The sequence below is a fragment of the Melopsittacus undulatus genome, chromosome 6, assembly GCF_012275295.1.
Source record: "Melopsittacus undulatus isolate bMelUnd1 chromosome 6, bMelUnd1.mat.Z, whole genome shotgun sequence".
NCBI classification, from domain to species: Eukaryota; Metazoa; Chordata; class Aves; order Psittaciformes; family Psittaculidae; genus Melopsittacus; species Melopsittacus undulatus.
Window position 1 is genome coordinate 819,972 of NC_047532.1, and position 9,053 is coordinate 829,024.

Sequence of the window (9,053 nt, forward strand, 5' to 3'; positions counted from 1 at the left end):
CTCTGTGCTGCCTTGGGGTCACCAGGTAGCATATAGCTACAGAGGCTTCTGTGTTACTGCTGCCACTGCTCTTCTCTTATTTGCTGGTGCACCATGTGGTGGGTTTGAAGTTTCAAGGAGGATATTTGTTTTTTAGTTTTGCTTTGTGTTTGCTTAGTCAGTGCAGTTAAGCTCAGAGCTAGGCTCCCAGAGAGGTGGAAGACATGTCACTCGGCCATCTCTGTCCCAAGACTGGTATTTATTATGCAAATAAGAACAAGTTGCTTGTAGAATATTTCCATGACCTTTGCTACTGATAACCTTTCTGTAAGAAGGTTGATATGCAAAACCTGAAATCTGCTTATTACCTTGCACATGATAATGTATATGCCAGGATATGTAGTAAAAATACATAATCTAAATGTGGGAGTAGTAAGTCCAGTTGGAAGTCAGTAAGATCACTGCCTGCATTAAGTCCATAAGTAAATGTTCATAGTAAAAGCCTTTATTACTGGGTAGGTGTGTTCACAGACCTTTATATGCTCATGTTAATGCACATACACATATAAGCTTTTATGCAGATATAACCATGGAGTATATTAATGAATACTAAAATGATGAGAGCAGGAAACATGCTGTCTTTAAGTTTGTCATATCAAATGCAGACATAAACAATTCAACAGGCTGGGTAAACCTGCTGGCAAATATTTGAATTATCTTTGGGACCTTCTATATTCTGAGCATGTAACTGTAGCTTTGTTCAGGTTCTCTGAGCTCTACGCATTTTGGTAGGCAGAACAGCAGTAAATTGAGTCTCTGACAGCTCTTGAAATCCATGTTCTGTTGGTTTCAAGTCAAATGCATTCTGAAATCAATGAAAGAAAGTGCAATTTTTATAGATGTTTAATACATTTCTAAAGAAGAGGTCAAATGAAGTGGAACATTTTATTTTCAGTGATCTTGTGTTTTGTAGTGGCACAATGATCTGACTACAATGAGAACTGTGTTGATCAGATCAGGCTGATAGGCTGGGATGCTCTTGCCATGGATACACAGGTACAGAGCTGTGATATCAATAACACAAATACATCTCCTATGCAGTTAATGTGCTGCTTGTAGATTCAATATGTTCTGGTTAATTACTTTTATGTTGAACTAGAAGTTTTATTTTGCTACAACGTAAGTGCTGCAGTCCTGTTTTCTATTATTGGGAAGTACATAATGGTACAATAGTGGGTGTCTACCCATGCGTATATATATACTTCACATACATACATGTGCGCGTGTTCTTAAGGCATCTTCCTCTGATGGCAATAACATCTAAAATATCTGCTGCTTAACATGACGGCTGGTGAGAAATGTAATCAAGTTATGTGATACCTCATGTATTCGTTAGCTGTAGTAGAAAGTTCCCTGAAGACAGTGGTGGCATATGAATGAAAAGACAAAACCAGGTTTCATTTTATTATGTGGTTTAGGTCATATGGTCTCTTAAGCAAAATTGTTATTGGCAATAGATAGTGGGTGTTATAAAATTTCTTTGTCTCTTTCAGATATTGAATATCTGGGTGGAGAAAACTAAAAACCATTCATGTGCAGAACCCTAACGATTCTATGATTCTATGATTAGAGCATTCTGAAAGTAAGCAATTTTTGATTGTCAGTGACTTCTGGTTCCTGTTTTTTAATCTGGGGTGCAAACAGTTGAATATCCTCAGTTTTGTTCTCTTATTTTTGGGCTTCAAAGTGAAGTCTATGTGGAAAAGCTTACCAGCCATGCTAAGAAACCTGTGCTGAGCTGCAGTTTTATTCTGGTTTGCTAATGTTGCAGAGGTAGGGCCTCTTCTCAGATCTCACAAACCCTGCAGCCTAACTGATTGGGGGTGGACAGCTGGAAATCCCATCAAGTTTTGCAAGTTTAAAGTTGCAGCATATCCCCTGTGTAAGCAAGGGCAGTTGAAAATTTGTCCTGTAAATTCAGGGTGCTAGAGCCTCTTAGGAGGTGAAACAAAGTTTTTTCTGACAGACCAGCTCCATAAAGTACAAACAACCTCTATCTTCAGTGACTGTTGTGAAGACCTCCAGTTACCCCATTTTCTACCTGCACCAACAAATCCCTTCACGCTGTTGAATAGATCTGACAGGTGAAGTGGGAGAAACAGGCAAAAGTCCAGAAATCTCAGGCTGAATCTTGTGTTTTCTATATAGCAAAGATAATCTGACTTGCATATATTGCAATGGGATTTATTTTGCTTCCTTTGCTTCTGCAAAGCTTCATCAGGTGCAGGTTTTTTTAGTGTTTTGCTGATAAAAGGCAAGACCTGTCTGTTGCCTGAATGGTCATGGCTGCTGCAGAAAGAATGGAAAAGATGCCAAGTGCTCTTCAATAGATTTCTTATTTTAGTCTTCACTGTTTTTTTCCTTGCTGGACTAATGCAATACGTACCAGCAGACACAAAGCAGTGTTCATGGTAGCTGTTTTGAGCCATGATTTAAGAAAGCATTTGATCATGAGAGTGGACTCTATTTAAACCAGTAGTGACCAACTTTGCATGGTTAGTGGCAACTTGTTTCCTGTTTATAAATTGAGTGCAAAAGCATCACCAAGTAGGTCCAAAACTTCACACCCAAATACTCGTTTTTCAGACTTGTATCTGATATTACAGAAAGAATCTGAGGTGCAGGATACACTGGGGAGCCTGATGTAGAGGTGTTCTTCCTGGGGATTCTGCTTGGGATTTCAGAGGTGAGGCACACAATAGTATATCATAAGGCTTTACAAGTATAAATTCAATTATTGACTAAGGTTCGAGTGCATAAGCTGTGTATGACTGCTGGTACAGAGGATAGAAAATGAAGCAGGTCCTAGAACTACTGCTGTAGTTCATTAAATCAGCCCTAATGACCGCAGGCCAGTAGTTGTCATGGAGGTAGGCAATAGGAATAATGTGATGTAGAGTAACTACCTACAGGATGCTTTAGCCTAAGAAATTTGAATAATGCAGCTCTTATTGGTTTCTACAGTGTTGAATTAAGTCAAAACTTGAGATAGGTGATAGACAAAGCAAACATAGAAGAAACCATACTAAGGAAATTCTGCCATAACCGGACAGTTGTAATATCATCAGGATCTCTCCAGTTTTCTACAGGTGATCAGTGTTATTGTCATCCCTGGGGAAGAAGAAGACTTTAAATTAATGCGCTCTATATAAACTGATATCTAATGTGAATTCTATTTTGTAATCCACTATGCAGAACGTGAACTACAGTCCATCAGATGTAAAGCTGTTAAAACTACTACTCCTACATCTGGCCCTATTGCAAGAGTTTGAGCAACATATACAGATGGTTATTTTGTATACATAATCTAGATACCTGGCTTTGTGAAGATGGATTAAGCCTCTTTCCTTCAGTACTAGTCACTCCTGCTGCAGGTCTTCTGACTTCGCTGCACAGGATTTTGTGGCTGTGAATGGGAGTACCAGGACTTTCCTGCAGCTTGCAGCCACTGATGGCTTTTAAGTAAATTCATACCAAGCAACAGAAAGGTCTATTGCAGGAAGTAGAAACATTGCTCATCCCATGGGGACACTGAGCTCACCGTCTCTTTAAGGTATAATTGGTACCTTAATTGCAGTTAGGCTGGTATGAAAGGCTTTGCACTAGAGCAAACCAGAATTCCAATGTACATATTTTTCAGTGCTTCCTTTGCTTATCTTAAAACCCTTAAAAATTCTGAAGGGGGTTGCTCTTTAGAAAAAACAGAAAAATCATTTTAGTTCAGAAGGCACAAAATGTTGTATGTAATAGGATACTTGTGGAATGCATCCCTGCTAACCTGCATGGCCAAAACATGCAGCCCCACTGTCTTCTCAGTAGATGCAAGTGTGTTGTGCTGCAGTGTTCCATGGGACTGTGATGTTGCTGTTATTGTTTGTTATAATGACTGAATTTTAACTGTAAAGTGCCTGGATTTGATCCATACCTGATGTAGTTGCAAGAAGTTGTGCTTATGGTGATCCTGCTGGTAGCAGTGCGAGGTGTGCATCGAAGGGCAACAAGGCCAGGGTAGATTCTGGGGGTCAGGCACCTTAGATGGACTTCCAGGATGACACTCAAGTACTGCTGCAGTATTTAGGGAAAAATCCTAAGTCTCATGGCTCATTTTTTTTCACACTTCATGTTGACCAAAGACTGAAGTGTTAACTCTTGGGTTTTTTGGTTCTTTTTTTCCTAGTAGTATGTATTTTTTGAACAGGAAGGTTCAAACCCATTCAATTTTATTGTAGTGGGTTTTTCACAGGAGTTTATTAATGGTAGGTGATATTCAGAAGGACTTGAGTTAATTTTTTTGTCAAACCTTAAATGGCTTAAATTTCTGGATCTCAGAAATATCATCCCTGAAATTTTTTTCTTTTCTTTTTTATCCCTTGAGCCACTGACCCTCACATTAGGATGCATAAGGCCTCATTTGAAACAAATCACTTTTAAAACCAAAGCTCTTTTCAGCTCCAGGAGATATACATGATTAAAAACTTACTAAGCACTTTAACAATCCCTCAGGCTGTAAGAAAGAGATATATTAATGGAAGGAGATCAGCGAGAATCAATAATTTGCTGGAAGACCTCAGAGAGAAAGAAGTCCCTCTGGCTTTTATATTTTGAGTCGGCATTGAGATGTGCTGAGCGCTTGGGATCCTCCTGAGATTCATCTTTTGGTATTAACAGTGGGTAGGACAATTTTGGTTGTAAAAAAGGTGCACATGAAAAGGATGGAGAGAAAAATGCAAATATTAAATTCTAGAAATTATTTGAGGAAAGCTCCTGAGTTGATGGACACGTTTTAAATAAGTCCATTTGCACAGGCAGGACTGCTTAATATAAGCAAAGCATGAGACGTAGCTGCCTATTCTGTGGCCGTGAACTTTGGGTGACCAAACATGATGCAATGTCCCCTCCTGCCAAAGCAATTATCTGCACAGTGTAATAATTATGCTTTCAGAAAACTCCAAATCAGGCTATAGGAGACATATTTCCCAGTACTTCCACAGCTGTGGAGATGATCTAGTAGAAGAGAATTCGACCTGAATTTTCTTCTTTGTGCTTCAGTGCACATAAATACACGTGTACACACATACATGTGGGATCACTCATACATGTATATGGTTTGGTTTTTTTTAAGGTTACAATCAGATGAATTTTGCCCCAGAAAACCAGTCTGGCAAAAAGAAATTACAGAACCACTGCACTAAATTCCCTGTTTCTAGCTTCAATATCATGTGCTTGCTTATGCCTACATGGTGGCTGCATATGAGATAAACAATAACTTACTGAATCACTCACTGTGGTTGAAAAAGAGAATTACTCCTATTTTGCAGTTGAAGTGCAAAACAGAAACGTAAGGGATTCCTTAAATCACTTGGAAGTCTATGACAGTCAGTACTGAAAAATCAGAATTTCTGAGTATCATTTCAATATCTTAACTAAAATAATGCTTTCTATAGGAGCAGGGCTATATTCCCTCTTCCTGGAAATCCTCTACTAACACATTAGAAGGATGTCATGGACTCTTCATGCTGTCAGAAGGACTGTCAGAAAAAGTTGGGGAGTTTGGTCTCATCTTCCTTGCTATGATTTTTTTAATACACAATCTGAGTCAGTTTTATCTCTTTTCTAATCCTTCTGTCAGGCATGACGATATGCTATTTATTCCACTGGAGAGGACTCCTCAATGGTTAATCTTACTGGAGCAAGTGTCCCCATGACTATACACATAGGGGGAGGATTTTTTAGTTTTCTTCTGACCTATTTCTTTTTTACTTTACTTGGCATGATCTCATTGTTCCTCTAGTAGACAAAATGATCACCAACAAAATAATAGTGTAACTAACTAATACATGCAGAATTATCTAGAGGTATTAAAATGTATAGGAGATCATGCAAAATGACTGCAAAAAGTGCATTTAGGATGATTTAGCTCCATAATATATTGCAATCTGTATTATGGTGTAGTAGCATGCTTGTATTTCATGACAGCTCAAAACAGAGCTTTTTACATCTAGAAGTATAAGAAGGATTTAGGTAGAAGGATCAGGCAGTTATCTCGGCTTTGGCCAGGAAGATGGTATAAAACTCACTGGCTGAAATTTGCTGCACAACCTCTGGCTAAAATAAGAGATAAGAATAATACTCTAAAAAACTCCTAGTCTAAACAGACACTGGTGTGCTCAAATACTTCAAGGCAGTTACAGACTAGACTGGTAACTGCAAGACTGCAGAGACCCAGGTTCATATGAAATGTTATTTAACAGTCTGTAGTAGCTGAATTGCATCCATAGTAGAGCATAAACAGAGATCCCACTGGTGAGTATCCTCAGTCTCCTTTGAGCTGAGCCTTCTTCTCAGTCTTGATAAGTAGACTTCTGTGCATCCAACCACTGTTTTCAATCATAATCTCTATTTTATTTGTTGCTGTATAGAGAGGTTTATTTTTAGAAAGAAAAAATAACTAATGTTGCATTATTTGTTTCCTACTGTTATTTTCACTCTTAGAAGAATATTGAGCTCTATTTTTGACTTTCTGTGTGGTCGTCTATGCTCCAGCTGTGGCTTTTTTAACACCTAATATCACTTTGCATTATATTCACCTACAAATCAGTGTGCATCCTGATGTTCTACATTAAATCAAATTACCCTTCTGGTAGCCAGAGAAAATCAAATCACTATGAGGATATGAAGGAAGCACAAATTCCAGTTTAGACTTGAATATAATAAATAGGAACAGACACGTCACAGAGGTTACTGAGTCGAAGTTGAACCTACTGAGCAAAAAACCTGGGAGCTCCAAAACTGAGTCTTACTGATTCCTAAGGAAGTGGAAAGAAATCAATAGAAAGTTAGTCATTCTTTTCACAGAGGCCCTACTTAATCTTAGTTTCTGTCTTCCTAGCCAAGTTTCTGTCACTATTAGGTGGATCAGACAGGTATTTATCTCTAAACATGAATAAGAGTTGTTCTTGCCCTTGTATCTCTGAGGCTTTTCTTATGTTGTATGTGATCATCACTTTGGAGTGCAGACAGTAGTCCACTTTCTAATTTAACAGATGCTGTAGCAGAAGTTAACAGGCATTTAGTTTACCTATTTTTTTCTCATTTCCCTCAATTGATCTACTTTTTGCAATGTACACACACATGTACATATATGAAATCCTTTTTGTATTACAGTGAGTAATGATATGCTGTAATGTCAACATTTTATCAGTTTTATCACTGTACTCCTTTTTTTGGCTGTCAAACATATGCCATGAAGCTTTATGTATGTTAACAAGGCAGATACATCCTAATTAGGAAAAATCCTGTCTGCAGAGTACAAGAGCCCTTTTGGCAGCAGAAAGAAGGAAATGATGTACAGATCAGCTAAACTGTGCCTATCTGGACGTTAATGGAACATGCTGTGGTGCTAAATCAAGCTGGTTTTATAGCCTTTCATGTGTGCTTGGGTGTGGATCAAGAGAAAGTTAAAGAGTAACTAAATGCGCAGTTCATACCTGTATTCTGACCCAGCTTTCTCCATAGCTGGTTTCTCCTGCTTCGAATAAGAAAATTCTTTACACAAAGCCCATGTGTAGCAGAGAGGAGACAGGGTTTGCAGCTAGCTACGTGCACCCTTTATTTTCTGAAGGCCATCTTGAAAGTTGCTGCTATGCCCTTCCTATAGGGCTGTAAACCTTGCGAGTCCATATGCTGGCAGCCTTGTGCAGCCTCAGCAGTTCTGAATTTAGAGTTGAACATTTCTGAATTAACACTCTTTCTGTTATTTTACCATTTACACAGGTTTGAAAAACTAGTAAAATAAAATAAAATCAGTAGTTAAAATTTTTCATCTTTCTATCCTTCTTAACCTGAAATTTAATTACTTGTTTCTCATGTTTTGGTGTAAGCATTGAAGCATTTGTATAGGTAAAGAAGGAGCTTTGAGCACAAACGTTACAAATCAGCAAGGCAAATAGCACCTAAAGCCAGAGTAAAGGATGAGTTTTATGCTGCTGTTGCTATTACATGCTTTCCAGACTTCAGTAGCTGCAGTAAATTTTCCGTTGCAAATCCAGTTTTCAGCATCTCTGGAGAATAACATTGTCTATTCCAAGGGAAGGAAAGCACCCATGGTAGTTTAGGGACTGAGTGTTTTTTTATTCGCCTCCCCCCCCTTTATTTACTTCCTTTTAGCTTGATTGGATTGCTTCTTGATCTAATGAGAGGCTGGGGCGGATTACAATTCTTGTCCTTAATGGATTTTTTCTTTTTGTTTGGTGGAACTTGTGATTTCCAAGTCCTGACCTTCTGACATTAATGTCAAAATGTGGTATTTAAACCCCATACTTTTTCTTTCCTTTAGAAAAAGCCTTCTTTTCCATGCACCCAGAATAGGCTCATGATGCCATGATTATTTTATTTGCTGAGAATATGATCTTGGTTTTGTTCATTATTTGGAGTGTTTGTTGCAACTTCATAATAGGAAGGATCACTTTCTTCTGAAATAAGACACAGTCAAAAAGAAAAGTGAGAGTTTAAGGTTAAACTACAAATATTTGATATATGAAAAGTTAAATAGTAGCAATTATTGAAAAATGAGCATGTGAGACTGCTGTGCAGTAGAACTGCACTCATCTGGAACAGCTGTTTTATAACAGTATTTTGTGCCCTTCTTGCCAGTGCGTTGCTTTGTTTGTCAGTAAATCTTAATTAATACCAAGGTAGATTTCCCAGAGCTCCCCTGATTTTTTTCCCCATTTATTTAATAGATTATAGTGCTGCTCATCCAAGCCCTTGGACAGGCTCTGCTCTGTGCTTCTGCTGAAAAAAACTGTCAGCAGTAAAGCAATTCTCCTCTGATTTCTTTTTGTTTGTTTTAATAAAAGAAACTCCCAAACCAGGAAGCACCACTCCAGGAGCCAGAGAAGGCATCAGCTCTATATGCAGAGGGGTGAATTAATTGTTTAGCACTCTCCTAAAAATCATCTTGTGTATACATTTCTTGGGCTACCTCAAAGTTTTGTTGTGAGGTATGAAACTGT